The following is an 18,056-nucleotide window of genomic DNA, read 5'->3' on the forward strand; positions in this document are numbered from 1 at the left end:
CTGTGTGATTCTCTTCTGTCTCTGCCTAATTTGATGCTGTTTGGGTCTGCACCATGAGATGGGCCTCTAACCTCTGCCCAAAGGGTGGGGGAGGAGCCTCCGTGCAGGTTCTGAGCACTGGGGTTTGTCTGCATTTGCACTCTCCGGATCAGCACCAGTTCCTTGCATGTCTTCTGCTCTGGTGTTCGGTGGGAGTCCCATGTAGTTCTGGGGTTCCTGCCATGGGGTTGAGGGGCTTTGGTGGGATGGAGCCTCTCTGCTCAGATGGAGAGTGAGGGGTGGGATCTTTGTTCAAGCTCCCGGCTAGGAGGTTTCTCCGTTCATCACGATCAGTGGGTCTGACACTAGTACCTCAGGCCGCTTCTGCGCAGGTTATCTGCAGACAAACTCCTGTATCTCTGGGACTTGGACAGCCCCTGCTGGGTGGTCTGGCCATGGCTTGGTGTGCTGCTGCGCGGCCAGTAAAGGTTGAGGGAGGAGTCTTCCTGCTCCTCTGTTCTGAAATTCTTCTTTTTCTCTCTTTCTTTTTTGTTATTTTCCACCTTCTGTTTTTCTCTGGGTGTTCATCTTTTTGTTGTTGTCAGTCTCTTGGGGAGATTAAGCATCGGAACTTGAACTCTCTTTTGGGTTGGGGAGAGCTGTGGTGTTTCCGTACTGCCCTGTCACCATCTTGGTACCCCTTCTCATCTATTTTTTTATTGTGAAAATACTGTACAGAGGGATTACAATTACATGGGCAAGATAATGAGTACATTTCTTATCAAGCATTGTAGCTCCTCCTTTTTTTCTCCTTCCCATCCCTTCCCATCCTCCTCCAGGAAAGTATGAAATTCTTGATTTGAAGCCTTTTTCTTGATATCCACAACGTGTCATTCTTCCTTTACTAATAGGAGAATTTGGAGAAAGGATTAGAATTCACACTACAAAAAGGAGAAGAGGAAAAGAGAAGGAGAAATCTAGATATTTTGTTCTTCCTCACCTCAATCACAAGGTCTGGATAATGATTATGGATATTAGATACAATGATCTAAAATGATTAAACCCATCTATAGAAAATAGATAACCCCATAAATGATCACATGGAGAATGTTTATTTATAAAAAATTGTAATAATGTCCACCAGGAAATCTTATCTATTTGTTTAGTTCTTGTTTGGTATTTATTAAATTCTAGTATGCTATAGTCAACTAACATAAAGGTATAAAATATAAGAAACTAACATCTTAATATCATATTCTAACATTAGCTTAATTCTGCTTTTGTTATATGGTGAGGCTGTATTTGAGTTTTGCCTCAATTTCACATGATATATTCTTCCAGTATATAAGTTGAAAGAAGACTCATTTTGAAACTACGCTATTTTTATAGCTAAGGGAAAACAATTCAGCTATTAGACACAGACAATGAGACAGAAATCTTCCCCTAGAAATAGCCTTTCACTACTTCTGGTTCATTTTTGTAAGCTGATGTAAGTCACATGACCCAGCTTGGCATTGCAAAGTACAGGTAAATCTCACCAACAGGATGCTGTTGCAGGACATAGAGTAATATGACCATATATACAACACTTGAGATAAAGAGGGGGGAAAAAAGAGAACTATAATACAATCAATCATACTCGCTATCACAAATCTCTACAAGAAGGAAGCTATTATGTACCTTTATTTTTAAAACTACTGAGATCTTCAAATCATGTCTTTTATGCTTGGATGTTACAGGAATTAGAGAACATTTTGATACTGAGACAGCATAAAATTTCCAAGAAAGCTGGAGTGAGCATTTCAATACTACCGTTTATTCTCCAAGAAAAGAAACCATTTCATAGACAATACTTTATACTTTCTTACCTAGTATCTTTTTAACCAGAAATGGATTTTGTTAATATATGTTACTATCCACCAGAATAAATGTTTCATTTCTCTGCATCTTGTGCAGACAGTATAGTCAATTACATGTAAGAGGGAGTTCATCAATAGCACTTTTTAAAAATGCAAAAAATGTGGACAGAGAGCCAATATACATATTTTTCCACCATCACCTTCCACATCCTCCTTCTTCTTTCCTAGGAAACACACTCTATCAATTAAAAAGGCTTAGATATTTGCCTCTTTATCTTGAAAGTGGAAGCAGAATGTTATGGATGTCGGAGATGATGACCAATAGTGTTTTACATAATAATGTCACGTGCATCAACCCTATGCGTCCTGCTGGCCTTAACACTGTACTTACTTAGTGATGTGATAGGAATGTCAGCCTTACTGGACTTAGTATTGTTTTCCACTTCTTTTTCTCCCACCTGGCCTAAATTATAATACATAGTAACGAAATGAAAAAGTAATGCCATCTTAATCAAGTCTAATTGCGAAAATGAGATGTATAAGTGGTTATGTTGAAAAACAAACTTTACAACTTTGGCGGGGGTGGGAGGGGGAGAATCGATGGCAGGGATGGGACGGGGAAGAGGGGGGCAACAATGATTGCTATGAAATGTACTCATTACCTTGCTCATAAAATTGTAACCCCCTTATGTGGTATTTTCACAATAAAAAAACTTATTAATATAAAAACGAAAAGAATTTTTTTAGGGCTCTGGGAATGTGGCTTAATGGAACAGTTATTGCTTAGCATGCATCAAACCCTAGGTTTGATTCCTCAGTTCCACATAAATAGAAAAAGAAACACTGAAAGTGGAGCTGTGCCTCAAGTGGTAAAGTGCTAGCCTGGAGCCAAAACAAACAAACAAACAAAAAAAAAAACAGTTCCCTGTCCCTGAGTTCAAGTCCCAAGATTGGCAAAAAGTCATTTAGCTAGTAAATGCAAAATAAATAACCCATACTTGGAATATACAATTGGTCATTCCAACTGATGCCTAACAATAGTCCGTAATTTATTTTACCTATATTAGATTACTATTATTTAACAAAAGGGCTGGGAAGGTGGCTCAGTGGTATAGATTGCCTTGCACTCATGAGGCCCTGTGTTCGATTCCTCAGCACCACATAAGCAAAAAGAAAAAAGCCAGAAGTGACGCTGTGGCTCAAGTGGTAGAGCGCTAGACTTGAGCTGAAGAGCTGATGGACAGCGCCCAAGCCCAGAGTTCAGGTTCCGCGTCCAGACACCCCCCCACCAAAAAACAAAAAAAAAACAAAAAACAAAAAACAATGTTCTGTTAATAGGTCATGGCAATTTAATGCCAAGAATGTGCTTAGATATCAGGTGGAGATTAATCCTGGAAATTCAAAGATTCCAGGTTTTGAGCCGTCATTTCTAATCACAATGAGAAGGGTAGTCTATGTGAGATTTGGAAATCTTTTTGGTAAGTTATAGCATCAAAAAGGAATAGACTAATTAATAGTTTTGAGAAAAGAGAAGGAATAACTTCACATGGAAGGAATAAATGATAATAACTAAGTTATACCACAATCTGTTCTAGGGAACCATTTTTGGTTATTGAAGAACTAGTTATCAAGTAGGCTTATTCCTCATTGTTTTTAGCATTCTAATTCCTTAGGCTAGTTCTTAATCTCTGTGTGATAAATGGTATATCCTTCTATGCTGTTCTTTCATTCCTGAACTCCTTTGCTTTCTAAAATCTTCAGTCATTTCTGATACTAAGTCCACATACGCAGACAACAGAGGATGCTAATGTAAGAGTCCCATAACACGAGTCATTAATGTAACAACATGGAAAAGGAGGATATTTTTATTGCTACCTCAATTTTTCTGAAAAGCTGCAATGTCATCATTGATTCAAATTTCCATTGTTTGTCTACATAGTGTCATTAAGTGCACATAAATGCAAATATAAGCCGGATGCTGGTCACTCATGCCTATAATCCTACCTACTGAAGAAGTTGAGACTAGAGGATTGTGGTTCAAAGCCAGACTGGCCAGGAAAATCCATGAGACTCTTATCTTTAATTAACCACCAGAAATCCAGAAGTGGTGCTGTACCTAAAGTGGCAGAGCACTCAACTTGAGCGGAAGAGCTGAGGGACAAGGCCCAGCATCAGAGTTAAAGCCCCATGACCACCAAAAACTGCAAATATGACTTCAAGTTTCCCCAAAAAGAACAACAAAGTCAATTGTAATCTTCCCAAACAGAAAAAATAATTCCAAAATGATTCAGTGCACCTACTTTTGCTGAGTTATTTAAGTTATGGCTTCTTTGCTTGACATATTCTCTTCTTTTAAAAATTATCAAATATTAACTTTATTATAAACTTCATCTAATAATTCTTGTTTCAAAAGAGAAGTCCATACAGTTGATGTCACTTGGTTTTCTTACTATCTCAGTTCAAAGTCAACCCAGGCAGGACAGCCTGTTAAACTCTTATCTGTAATTAAGCACTAAAACAGGCAGAATTTGAGTTTTAGCTCAAGCAGTAGAGTAGTAGTTTAGGGGGTAGGTGGGCAGGAAAGACAACTGTATAGGGACAGGGTCCACCTTCTGGTTCAAGCCCCAGAACCAGCACAAAGTAAACAAACAAACAAGAAAATGAAAAACCCACATATTTCCTTAGGACCATCCTTAAAGCACTGGTTTGAGAAGAGGCTCCTTTTGCTGATTATACTCACTGGATCCTGCTTTTTGGAATCCTTATTGCTGTGGAGGACCCAGGACCAGAATAAAGAAATGGATAACTGACTTCTACAATAGGAGAATCATCTCAGGAGAGAAATATCCGTGCATAAGACACTTTAAAATCTCCATGTCTTTGTTTCTTTGCAGTAGAACACTTTTAAAACAAAGTTATTTCCTTTTATTCTATGTTGGCCTTGAAATGGAATATTGTTTCATTTTGTAATACTCCCAACTGGAAGCTTACAGACAAGTTTTATATGAGTAAAGGACACACTCGAAAAGGTAAGGGACAGAGTTTCCTTCAGGCCTTGGATTCTTTTCTAGTACCATAAAAAGGACAGCACAAATTAACTTGAACTTTTTCATTTCTCTATGTTCAATTCCTCTCTTGGGATCAGTTTCCACTTCCAGTAACAGTTCCTTCCACTTAACTCCAGTAACAATCTATGATGCTGCTCCAAGTAAAATTAATATTTTCTGGTTTCATTTAAATAGCACAAGTACATCTTTGGACATGAGGTAACTTGTGTTTCAGAAATAACTTTTTAAAGAGAAAATATGGAATTTAAATCGCTTATAAAACATTATCCATGTACACATGGCCATATAAGATGATGTTAAGTGAATGTACCCCAAGATAGTGACACAACTTGATTTTTCTCTCTTGCTATTGTTTTTAATGTATTTAACATGTAGTATGTATTTTTTTTGTATCTTGCATATACATTTTATTAATGTGGGGAAGGGAAGGGAAATAACAAAATGCTGAAACAAGGATACAGTATGACCCATTGTAACAATGAGTTGTACAAGGCACTATGTCGAAAATGAACTTTACTACTTGAAGAGGGGAGAAGGAAGTTGGGATGGTGGGGAGGAAAGGGATGGCAGGAGAAAAACAAAAGAGGAGGTAACAGTGCTTGATAGATTATGTACTCATTTACTTATTTATGTAACTCTAACCACTATTTACACCATTTTTACAACCAAAAAAAAAAGAAAAAAACTTCCTGGAGTAGTTTAAGTTCAAATTTCCTAATTGCACTGTAATTAAGACCAATTTTAAGTGGGAAGAAGGTTCTCAGAAACATTTCTTTGTGAGTGTGTGTGTTGTGCATTATTTCCCAAGTGTACATAAGTTAACAGTAGGAGAAACAATAGGAATAATACAAGAAAAAGAAGTTTTGTGCTTAAGTTTAATAGTTCAATACACTACAGAAAACTCTACAAATAAGACAACATTGAAACAATAAATTCAAAGCCAGTAAGTAGATCTATGGGAGTGATATAGAGAAAGCATTACTACTAAGTGGAACATGAAGGATGAGGCCACTCTTGTTTTCTACTAGATCTAAATCATGGTAGCTAATCATGAAAATTTGTAATAACATAGTATGGAAGAATAATTCTGTTCACAAAGCAAGTCAGATATAAAAGCATGGAATTAACTGGGAAAAAAAGGCCATGTTGAGAGAGCAGGAATTATACTAGCAATGAACTGGTGGCTAAGATCACATTTCTTATTCTTTCTTTCTTTTTTTGATGGTTGTGGGTCTTAAACCCAAGGCTAGATTTCTACCACTTGAGCCACAGTGTCAATTCCAGTTTTCTGGTGGTTAATTTGAGATAAGTGACTCAGAAAACGTTCCTACTGATGCTGGACTTGAACTGCAATACTCAGGAAGTCCACTAAACTTTTGGCCTGGGTTGTGTTCTCAAGCTTCCTCAGTAGTTAAGAGTTCAGATGGGAGCCCCTGGTGCCAAGCAGTCAGAGTATTTCTTAAAGCAACTAGACATATATATGACTTAGGCATGTAAACACCTCAGGACAAGAATAAAAGAGCAGTGAAGTATAGAGGACAGGCCCAATTTTAACTAGCCCCTTGGAGGTTGAGTAAGATTAGCTAGCTACTCTGGAGGCTGAGATATGAAGACCACTATTCAAAGCCAGTCCAATCATGAAAATACATGCGAGTATCTCCAAAAAGCCAGAAGTGGAACAATGGCTCAAGTGGTAAACCATTATCCTTGGACACAGAAGCTTAGGGATGATGAATGAATAAATGAGCACTTGCACATGCACTTGCGTGTATACACGTGCATGTACACACACACACACACACATGAGTATTTCAATGCGAAGTTCATTTTTTTACCATGCTGTACCCTATTTCCCTGTATTAGTTTACAAATTAACAAAATCAGCTAAGCACCTATTTACATAGAACTCATCATGTTTCTCTAAAGTCAACTCTCTTTTTAGAAGTATGCTTTTATTTGACCCATATGTAAACTATTCAGGAGTTTGATTCTTCTCCCTCAATTCTGTAGAATTAGATGATTGTTTAGCTTCCTCCTAGCAATACAATTTTGTGAAATCTTGCATCAAGCAACGTATTTCTTTCACTAGAACTCAAGCCTCTGTCAAAAAATTAATAATAGTTTTTTCTTCTCTTTGCTTGCATCTGTAGTTTTATTACCTTCATATATTTCATGATCTGTCTGTGCATGACAAAGACTGCTGTGGAAATAAAAAGACCCGTCGCAGCACTTATCATTTATGTACCATCCATAGATATGAAGATGTTTAAATATTACTGAAATTGCTTTGGAATAAATCATGTAAACCTTGACTATCATGAAAAAGAAGAATTGGTTTCTCAGCACTTTAGGTAAGAACTTGATTGAAAGGAATAAAAGGAAAAGTGAGGAACAACTCAACACATACATTCAAATGAAACAAAACAACCCAAGAAAACAAATTAATTCAGTAGTCAAGAACCTGCAGGAAATGCAAAGACTTAAAAAAACATCAGCTATGACAAACTTATGAAAATCCTGACTACATGGGAGTCTACTCTTGTGAGGATAGAGTTTAAAGCCCAGAGTGGACAGAAAGATCTGTACACAATACCATGCACATGTTATTCTAAATTCCAGGAAGTATAACATAACGTGGACTGAGCCCAAGGTCATACACAAGGATCTGAAAAATAATCAGGATAATTTAGGACTGGGGAAATGACAAAGTGGTAAAAACACCCATTTAGGGGGCACAAGACACTCAATTCAAACTCTAATATTTGGGTATTAAAGTAAAAAGCTATGATTTTAAATAATTGGAATAATTGTAAGATTTGAGTGGAAAAATGCATTAGAGTGATAGAATGAACCCATGGTTCAATGCTTTCAACTTAAGTGAAAATATTTTATGGTACTTCAGACAAAACAGAGTTACCTTGCAAATGAGCATGGTTGTGCATTTGGGTGATGGAAATACTTTAATTACACAGGTGTAAATTAAATAGATTTTATTTGGGTAGATTGTACTTCTTAAACTAAGAACCTGGATGATGTCCCTGAGATTTTTCTCTTAAGGCTACCACTCTACTACTTTGAACCACAGTTCCAATTCTGATTTTCTGTTGGTTGTTTGGTGATAAGAATATCCTGGACATTCTTGCCCAGGATGGCTTCAAACTATGATCGTCAGATCTCAGCCTCCCGAGTAACCAGGATGCCAGGCATGAGCCGTCGATAGTTTTAATAATTTAGTAAATTGTACACTTACTGAAATTATACATTATCATTATAACCTGCATAATATATGTGTGTATGTATATATCAATGCATATGGATAGAAATATTTTAACATATTTTTGTATCTACAGTACATTTATGAAATCATCCATTATAAAATAAAATGGAAACAAAAGTTAATAAGGAGCAAAACAAAGGAAATTATCACATGTTTCTTGTTGTTCAATGGAATACGAATTCGAGAATCAGTTTGGGAAAACCATCTCTACGTTAACAAAATGGATAAGAGCTATTAATTTTAATCCATCTATTTGCCCATGTTGTGCAACCTTACACATGAGTGTCAAAATCAAACCACACTTTTTGCCTTTGCTTTTAACTCACCTGACATAATTTACAGGTTAGATGAAGTAATCAAATAAAGATTAAAATAATATTATGTGAGGTTATGAATTAGAGCTGAACATGATTTTGAATATGATAATAGCTAATTAAGTTGCATATTTCTTACGTTTACTCTGTCATGTCCCTCATTCCCATATTAGGAAAGTATATAGAAGGTTCTCACTAAATTATATGTACAATTATGAAAAAAATGTATTGAAAGAATATGGGCACAGTGTGGTTTTAGCTTATTGAGACCTGTAGGAGTAAGTGTGTTTTTGAGGACTTGCAATACATTGTGATGAAGATGAAGGGAGGGATGTTCTTATTCTGGAAAACTGGCTAGAGGATTGCTCCCACAAAGGAAGTGATGAATTCTTCCAAAAGGTTACAGTAAAATCACTTTCACAACCATGTTCACTGCTGCACTATTCACTGTAGCCAAGTTACAGAAACAGCCCAGATGCCCTTTGGCAGAGTGATGGTTAGAGAATGTGTGGCACATATACACAATTGGATTGAACCCATCCATTTTGAAGACTGTTACATTATTTGCAACGAAATGAATAGGTCTAAAAATATATTAAGTGAACTAAGTCAGAGCCAGACACACAAAGGACCCATATTCTGTGTCATATTTGGAAGCTAGAAATTTATACAAGTTTACACAAAAATATTAACCAAAGCATGCTATTTGCAGAGGAGTATTTCAAAGGTGTAATTTCTTATAAAATTGAACTTTACTCCAACAAAATGAGGACCAGGAAACTATCACTTGAAATATGTGAGTGGAAGTCAAAAGGAAGGAATAAAGAGAGTTATGGAGGAAGAGAGTGATGGTATAATGTTCAATGCAGATAGTATGAAACTAGAAAAAATTAAAGTGGGGTGAGGTTTGGAAGGGTGTGGAAAAGTTATATAAAGATCCATTTTACTTAAAAAAACTGATATGTTGAATGAAAATTCCCTTGTACAAGTATTTAAGATAATAAGAATATAATTAAAACAATGGAGACATCTGATCTTAAATTCTATTTCCATCTCTTTTAAAAAATAAAATTATTTGCTCTATAATTTGATCAGAGGGATGGATTTTGTGGCTAGCTAGATCATTGCACATCTGTCTCTCTCTTCCTCTCTCCCTTTCATGGTTCTCATAGGTAATATGATTGCTCCATAATTATTCTAATTTATTTTGCTTTTATATTTTTGGTTGCATCATTTTACTTTCTGCTCTGCCATATCCCAATTCATTTACACAGAAGACATTATTTCCTATTTTCTCATTCTTAGAATAAGCTGCACATGAAGACAACACTGGTCCTCATTTCAGTCTGTACCTTTAAATACGGAAGAAAATCTTTCCTCTGCTCTCTACCAATTTCCTACTCTCCAGTTAGAATAATTTAGAATAGTAAAAGTGAAAAAAGAGAAAATAAATAATAGTGAAAAAAATAAACAGATGCAGAAAATTCACCGGATTTTTCTGACCATTTCATCCAATGTGAACTATTGGGGAAATACATGGACAGCAAATTCTCACTGGCACTCAAAGTCTCTGGTTAGGCAATTCTGATGAAGTTGAGGAACAAGGTGAAAAAGTGAGAAATGGTATCAATTGCAAGAAAAAAATGAAATAGTATCCAAGCAAATTTCTTCTTTGTTCTGCTGAAAATAATCGCCTTACTACAGTGCAGAGACTACTTTCCAAAAAGGCCACTCATGTGATTACTAGGGATGACGATGAGTATAACCCTCTTCATGGAGAAGCCAACAGTGGACACTTAGACATTGTCCATGAGGTGGTGGCTCAAGGCAGATATTCATGCAATAACTGGGAATGTCTGGACATCCCTGAACAGTACTTATACATGGAATAATAACAGAGTGGCTTCTTTATTTCATCATAATGCAGATACCAATGGCCAAATTAAAGGCCTCTTGACCCCCTTGCATCTTGCTTCTGGGAATAGATATAGCAAAGATACGCTGGATCTCCTTCTGTTGAACCATTATATCAAGCCATGTCTGAAGCACAACTTGGAAGAAACTGCATTTGATATTGCCAAAAGGGTAAGTATGTATCACTACCTCTTTGAAGTTGTGGAAAGCTGTACAAATTGTTCTCCTAAGTCCTAATGGATCAGTTAAGTTTCTTAAATTTCAAAATTGCCAGTCCATCCTATGTGTCCATAGAAAATATTTTCACAATACAAAGCAACAGCAATACCTTACTTTAAAAGTTCATGGATTCCATGGTATTCTTCCAAATGAATTGCCTGACTTTGATGTCAAAATATATTCGAGTTGTTTGTATACATCTATAGTGATTTCTATAGAGTTTGTAATTTTTTAAATCAGAAATAATCTTAACTTATCTGTTGAAATGAGTAGTACAGAAACTAAAGATATTTCTGGTGCTTGTCTGAAAAAGTATACTTTAAAATATTTAGTATTCTGTTTGTATAATGTCCATAATCTATTTCATTCTCTCCTAGATATAATACTTTGAATTTGACATTGTTTTATAATACATAGGTTCATTAATAAATGTGTCCTTTCAGATTGCATTCCATATAGAAACATTTTAAGATAAAATGACAATGTTATCTTATTTCAAAATTTTTGTAAAGGTTATGCTATGTAAAGGCCTTTCTAAAACGGTGAAGATTGAATACACTGATGTCAAACTAACTTTTATTTCTATTAATTACATATATTATTACACTTGTATATTTGTAATCAACTTTTTAATAACTGTTTTTCATTTCTTGCATGTGAAGAATGAAAAATATGGAATACTTCACAAATTTTCATATCATCTTGGTGCAAGAGCCATGTAAATCTCTGTATTGTAATTCAGGTAGACCTGCTGCTGAAGCATGTACTATCCTGTAAATTTAAGTAATTAATGATGCAATCTTAAGACAGGCATAGATCTTTGGTTGCCTATTTGTATCAAGGAAACCTTATTGTTCCCAAAATTGCTATTCATCTTAATTCTGTAAAATTCTGTGTATGGTGGAAAAAACCTATGTTGTTTGTTCGATTGTTTACATTTGCAAGATTTTGTCAATGACTATTAAATCATTTTCATTTGAAATTTGATCATACGTTGAAGCCTTTATAGATAGGTGCAAAGGTGATTGATTTTCAAGTACTTATTTATTAACTGAGTTAGCTTTGTGGAGCTAATGGATTCAATGTAAGCCTTGCTTAACAGCTACTTCTAAACATCTGCAGCTTAAAATTTCCCAAATGAGGTCTTGCTGGCACAAATGTCTCCTTGACCCTTTACCCTTGCTCCATGTAGGAACAGCCCACCCAGAATGTCTTACCCTGACAGCATAGATTGTCTTACTGGAGCAAAACTAATCATAGTTACAAGGGATCATAGAGAGACGAACAGTTCAGACAGAACTGTTCGGACTAGAAGGTATTTTTCAAAATATAACTGCTTATTACACCCTACCATTTCAAAAGTAGCTAAAGCCAAGAAGGTGAAAAAATTGTTCATATGCATGATTACCTAATGTCCTGGCCTGTCTACCATCCAACCAGGTAGGAAGTTACACCACTGATTTTCTATCACCAAATATATTCCATAGCTCCAGGAGAAGTCCATATGTTTCTCCTCCTTATTAGGCCTTAATTTGGGAGTGTTTTAATCACAGTGTTTCCTCTTGCCTCTAGGCTGCACATCTCCGAATGGTAAAGCTTTAGTTCTAATTCTATCAAACACTGAGGTAGAGATAATGGAATAATACTTTAAAACAGTTGCCTTTGATACATTAACCATAACAGAACAATGAAAAACATTTTCTTATATTATAGATAATTATATATTTTATATTTATATGTGCTGATTTTATATTTCACACAGTAAATCTTAGTAGAATTAATTGATAATTTGACTAATTTATATTATTCCAATAAATAGATTGGAATATAAATAATCAGGATTAGAATATATATTAGAATATAAAAAGTATCAATGCAATGTTTTTGGTATAAACTTGTGATACCTTCTACGTGTTCTTGGTCTTCTGAATTCACATGGTAAAAAAAACGTTTTCCTCTAATCTATAAGGGATTTTACTCTGCTGTTCTGTTTAATGTTTTAACTCGCTGGTCCCAAATTGTTTTTCTCCATATTTTTGAAACATTCCTACTGATTATACTCAAATTTTGCTGATATGATGTCTAAAAAGTATTATTCTTCCACAGGATCCATGGGTCCTAGGATCCCAGGTCCCATTTATCCGCATCATCAGATAACAAGGACAAGAGTTCCCACCTATGCCCATGCAACATGCCAAGAGAAAGTCATTGAAGACCCATCTCAATTTCTCATTTCTTATATTTCAGGGCCCCAATTCCTTGAAATGCAGGAATTAGCAGTGAGCAATTGGGAAATGCAAGGCAACTTAAAATGCAAGATGAAATCACAAAATGTTAAAGTACAGTAATTCAAACTTTCAATTTTCAGATGACCATCCCATATGAGTGAAAAAGTCCACAAATGTCACAAGATTATTTGTAATACCCCTCTCTTAATGATTGATGAATGATTTCAGTCAAGTATCAGCAAGCTAAAAAATAGTTCCTGAATGATAGATCCATAATTGGTCTACCAATGCTAGGAATACTTGACATAGAGGTCAAATATAATTCAGAAAAACATTAATTGAGAAGATCTTTAGTGCTTCAAAACACTGGTACTTCAGTAAAACTTGGTTCTGTAGTATAAAAATGTTGTCATTCTCAAACAAATGATAACCTACATTTAATCTGCTGAAAATATATTCCTTTTCAAATAAACTTTAAAAAAGCACATTTGCCAAAAAAAAACACTTTACAAGTGATGATGTTTAGTGAGGTTACTAGTTTTTCAAGTGTAGGGAGCAAGTTAAAATAGAGTTGATTTATTTACCCAGCACTAATGCCAAACAGGTTCAACCATTCCTTAAAGTGTATGAATAGTACCCCCCACCATTTGTGTTTTTCAGTAGGTGGCTTCGCAAATTTATTAAATAGATCAGCCTCCCATATTTCAAACCAAAACATTAGCTAATAAAGTAAATTTCATCACATAATAAGTACATTTTAAAAAGTCATGAATAGTTGCCTTATCATATGGTGTTTTATGTTTTCCCTGTCTAACATAGTAAGAAATATGGCTTAAAGAATTGAATATGAGTACTCATCAGAGATTTGACAAACATACAATCTGTCCTCTATTTCTATCATTTTCCTTTACAGTAGTAAATTTTAGTTTTCTTCTTTTGCCAAAACTTATAGGTAGTAGAAAATATTATCCCATGTAAAATAAAATAATCACAAACCATTGTACAAAGCCATTTATAAAAACTGGTAGTTAGAAATGCATTCTAAGCTATTTTTAAACTTTCTTGTTGACTACAGATTAACCTTCCAAATGGATGGCAATGAAATCATGTCTAGGTGCTTCAGGTCTCCAGTCTTGCAAATTGCTACTTCAGATGAATGAATTATGAAAATATAAGCTGACATCAGTTCAAGTAGATGCAGAATTGAAACTCCATGGAATGTATATAAACCTTTCAAAGTACTGACAGACAGTTTAACAGAATGACTATCAGGAAGTTGAAATAATGGTAATAATAGTAAAGGAATAATAGTAAAGACATAGAATGAATGAAGAATGGAACAAGGGGCAAGTACAGCTAGAATACCTAATATACACATGTGAGAAAGGAAGTGGTAAATCGGAAATAAATCTTGTAGAAGGGGTTGGTTGAGAAAGATAGAAGGAGTGACTCTGATCCCGGAACATTGGGCAATTAGATCGACATATTTAATTGTAACACACTTTCAGAACCTTTTGAAATTGAGTGAAAAAACACAACAAAAAAACAAAAACACACAAAAAGCACAACCAAACATCAATCTCTACAGAGTACGATTATGACCTCTCAAAATTTTAAATAGTTAATGAAGGACAATCTTGGGAAAAGCATACAAAGCTGTTCGAAGTGAGCAATTTTGGGTAGAGGAGGATTTTTAACAGATGTAAATAGATTGTTTAAAGTTATAAATCACCTACATCTGCTGCAAATATTTTCTTCTGTGAGTTCTCTTGGTCTGAACGGGATATTCTAGTCTTGAGCCACATTTGATAGCTTGTGAAGATAGAATGGAAGAAACAAGATCAAGAACCCATTCCCATTACTCCATTGGAGAGGAAACAGTCCTCTACGTTTTCTCTCATTTCTATTGACTAGTTTTACTCATAAGTTTAAGTCAAGTGATTTGAATTATATATTTCCTTCTTTGTTCTGGCAAAGTAATTGGTCAAAATAATTCACTAAATATTATTAGCCATTTTTTTCTATCATCTGTTTTCTTGTCCAAGTGAGTCCATTAAACTTCCCCCTTGCCACGGAAACCCAGCATCAATGTTAATGAGGACAATCTCTAATGTAAAACTGTGTCTCCAAAATACCAGTCCAAGAAGCTGTGATCACAAATATTTAGCTATACATTTTTCTTTTTTCTTTTACCTTAAAAGTCTTCTTGTGTCTAAAGTGCCCTCAAAAATAAGTACTCCACCAATTTTTGGATGAGTCACCTATAACCTCAAAGATATATTTTGCTAACAAGATGCTTAGAGGAAACTGAAGTATACTGCACTTTTATCTTCTCTCTTAAGACTCTCCTTAGATGCCATATCAGGAACAGTGAAGTTATTCTTTGCAAAAATATTTCAATAGATTATTTTTTTCTCTTTGTCTTTCATTTGCTCAAAAAGATGTATGGAGAAGAATAGAGTTGAATCACCCATACCTTGGATGACAGTGTCTTTTACAAAAGGACAATGCTCCTATGTCCTATTTATCTATCCTCCTCTTAGCTCTTGCCTGATTTCCAACTAATCACAAATTCTTAGCTTCAAGTCTAATGAAGGTGAAGGACTATAAGGCCTCCCCCATTGCTACATTGTAGGGCTAGATCTCTGGCAGGAGTTAGGTGTGAACGACGCACTCAAGGAACACACGTTAGGAGAACAGGCTTAAGCAGGTCTGGTTTATTTCTGCACAAGGGTTGGGATTTTATAGCCCCAGGTTTCGCAACCTCCTGAGTCCTTCCCAGCCAATTACTTAGCGGGGAGTTGATGATGGGCACTGCTTGGTGACAGGCACTGATTGGGCCCCCAGGGGCATGTAGGGAGCATGGACAGTTCATGGCTTGCAAGCTAGGCAGACGTGCTTGTGGGTCACGTCTCTATGAGCAGGAAGTGTGCTTCAACTGCTAATCTAGCTGACTCAACCAGATCTGACCGGCTCTACCCACAATTTTCCCCTTTTCTATTAAAAGGACCATCATTATGGTGACCCGTTGTTGGAGGCGTTTTTGCCAGGAGTGCAAGCATTTAACAATTCCTAGGAGAGTAAGCCCTACAAGTGCAAGGCCTCCCCAGATGACCAGAGAGGATGGCAAAAACCATTGTTGTAACTTTTAAAGCACATCTTCTAAAAAGGAGGCAGCGGGAATAAGCTGTATGGTGGTCTGGTTTAGGTGGGTAAGATCATGCAGCAAGTTTTGGGTGAAGTTTAAGTACTTAAGGGACTAAGGGTCTTTGATGTAGTTACTAAGTTCAGTGAAATTGGGTGCGGGAGTGGAAAGCTGACAGACAGAAGTAGTCATAGCATTACATAGTCCTCCTTGTTGTAATCAAAGAAACGTAATCTGTTCTTGGAGCAAGTCTATTCGTTGTTGGAGCACAAGGAGGCCTCCCTTAAGATGATTGAGGGATGAGCTGGTTTATCTGTTGCATGGTGGACACGCTTTGGGACAGCAATATAGCGGCGGTGGTAGCTGAAGCCTCTGTAGCAATGATCAATCCTAGTGCTCTTTTAGTGCGCGGACGAATCAATTGAACCTGGGAAAACTGAGAGTCATTAGTAGCCAGAACAATAAATGGGGGAACACGTACCAAACCTGCAAAAGGATAGGAGCCATTGGGTTGCCAGTGATTGCTGAGAGTGTCAGTAGCGGAGGAGTTGTCTCCTAGACAAAAAAAGAACGGGGCTCTAACCACTACCATTCCTGACACCTGGTCATATCCAGATCAGTTACAGAGACGAGTATTGGCCAATAGGAAAGGGGACAAACCGAGGCAGGAATATGATGAGCAAAAGATTGGCATGGGGAGTCCTAGGTCTCCCAATCGTCCTCCTAAAGAGTCATAAAACTCCTTTAGATTTTGTGGTTTGTGATCTTTTTCAGATTGGTTGTATATAGCTGGGTCTCTACCCTTAAAAGAGTTTTAAAAGAGAAACTATGAAGATGAAGCAGTGGGTGAGGCTTCAATAGACTTGAAGCCAAGAAGCTGTGTTTAATTGGAAATCAGGAAAGAGCTGAGAGGAGGACATACAAGTAGGACACAGAAGCGTTGTCCTTTTGTAACAGACCTTTCTTCCAAGGAATGGGTGATTTACCTCTATTCTTCTCCATACATCTTGGTGAGCAAATGCAAGAACAAGAGAAAAATAATATATTGTAATAATTTTGCAAAGAATAACTTCACTGTTCCTGATATGGTATGTAAGGAGAGTCTTAAGTGAGAAGATAAAAATGGAGTATTTTTTGGTTTCCTCTAAGCATCTTGTTAGCAAAATATATCCTTGAGGTTAGAATTGATTGAAACAAAAAGTGATGGAGTACTTATTTTTCTGGGCAATTTAGACACAAGAAGACTTTCAAGGTAAAGGAAAAATAAAAAAGTTAGCCAAGTATTTGTAATCACAGCTTCTTTGACTGGTTTTCTGGAGACAATTTTTACATTAGATTTGTCCTCATTAACATAGATGTTGTTTCATGGCAACCAAATGCAAGAGGAAAGTTTAATGGACTCGCTTAGTCAATTAAACAGCATAATCAAGAAAATGGCAAATAATCTTTAGTGAATTATTTGACCAATTACTTTGCCAGAATAAAGAAAGAAAATCTAATTCAAAAAGATTTGACCTAAAAGTATGAATAAAATGTAGTGAAGAGAGATGAGAGAAAAAATAGTGGATTGTTTTCTCTACAGTGGAGTAATGGGTTCTTCATCTTGTTTCTTCCATTCCATCTTTCCAAGCTATTAATTGTGGTACAGGACTGGGGTATCCAGTTCAGACAAAGAGAACTCATAGAAGAAAGATAATATTTGCACAGATATAGGTGATTTATAACCTTAGATAATCTATTTAAATCTTTTCGGAATCCTCCCCTACACCAAACTGCCCTCTTTGGACATCTTTGTTTGCTTTTACCAAGACTTCCCTCCATTAACTGCTTAAAATTTTTGAGAGGTCATATTCATACTCCCTAGAGAGTGCTGTTTGGTTGTGATTTTTATGTGTTTTTGTGTTTTTTAACTGAATTTCCAAAGGTTGTGCAAGTGTCTTACAATTAAATATGTCCACCTAATTATCCATTGCTCCTGGATCACAGTGACTGCTTCTATCATTCTCAACCACCCCCTTCCCCAAGATTTATTTCCGATTTACCACTTCCTTTC

At 36.0% G+C, this 18,056-nt stretch overlaps 1 pseudogene; it reads right to left on the reverse strand.

Moving 5' to 3' along the window:
* Nucleotides 1–11,296: 11,296 nt before the first annotated feature.
* Nucleotides 11,297–11,393, reverse strand: LOC122126017 (annotated as a pseudogene).
* Nucleotides 11,394–18,056: the final 6,663 nt, after the last annotated feature.

This window comes from Dipodomys spectabilis, unplaced genomic scaffold (assembly GCF_019054845.1).
Source record: "Dipodomys spectabilis isolate Male_0828 unplaced genomic scaffold, ASM1905484v1 ptg000270l, whole genome shotgun sequence".
Classification (NCBI taxonomy): domain Eukaryota; kingdom Metazoa; phylum Chordata; class Mammalia; order Rodentia; family Heteromyidae; genus Dipodomys; species Dipodomys spectabilis.